This window comes from Suricata suricatta, chromosome X (assembly GCF_006229205.1).
Source record: "Suricata suricatta isolate VVHF042 chromosome X, meerkat_22Aug2017_6uvM2_HiC, whole genome shotgun sequence".
Taxonomy (NCBI): domain Eukaryota; kingdom Metazoa; phylum Chordata; class Mammalia; order Carnivora; family Herpestidae; genus Suricata; species Suricata suricatta.
In genome coordinates this window covers 44404607-44405620 of record NC_043717.1, presented here as the reverse complement: position 1 = coordinate 44405620, position 1014 = coordinate 44404607, and positions in this window count along the sequence as shown.

Genomic DNA, 1014 nt, shown 5'->3' with positions numbered 1-1014 from the left:
TTCTGAGTGTATGTTCCAGAAGAAATTCTCATACAGGCCAATAAGGGGACATGCATAAGAATGTTCATCGAAGTATTATTTGTGGTATCAGAGAGCTGGAGGCAATCTTGATGTCCATCACTGGGGGAATATTCAGGGAAAATATGAAAGCACACTGTAGTTAGCATGAACAGGTAGAGCAATGGGTTGGATGTATACATAGTCATATGTATAGACTTTAAAAACATAAAGCCAAATGAAAAAAGTAAGAAATGAGATACCATTTATATAAAATAAAAATGCACACATAAAGCTTCCTCCATAGTGGGACAACCTGATGTTATGTTCCTCCCCAGGTGATACAATATGAAGTAAATGATTATTGCTGAGTATACTTAACCTAAAATCTAATCATGTCAAAAGAGCAGATGAATCTAGAATGTGGGACATTTACAAGAAACTGCCTGGACTCTTCAAAAACATTAGTGTAATACAAAACACACATAAAATATAGGACTGCTATTCTAGATTTTAAAAAGTTAAAAAAAAAAGGCGGGGAGGCACTTGGGTGGCTCAACCAGTTAAGCGTCTGACTTTGGCTCTGGTCAAGATCTTGCGGTTCAGGAGAGCTGTCTCTGTGCTGACAGCTAAGAGCCTGAAGCTTGCTTTGGATTCTGTGTCTCCCTCTCTCTGCCCCTCCCCATTCATGCTTGCTTGCTCTCTCACTCGCTCCCTCTCTCAAAAACAAGAATAAACATTTAAAAAAAAGTTAAAACGATACAACAACCAAACATAATGGATAAAACTTGGTTAGATCCTGGGATCAAAAAAAATGATCAGATCTAAAAACATTTTGGGCACAATTTGAAAATGTGAATATAGGGTATCATTGCTAGTATTCTTGAATTATTGTTAAATTTTCTTAAGTATGATAATGATATTGTGGTTGTATAGGAGAATGTCCTTATTCTCATAGATGTTGCTGAAGTATTTAAGGGTGAAGTGTTACATTGCCTGCAACATTTAAATGTCTTA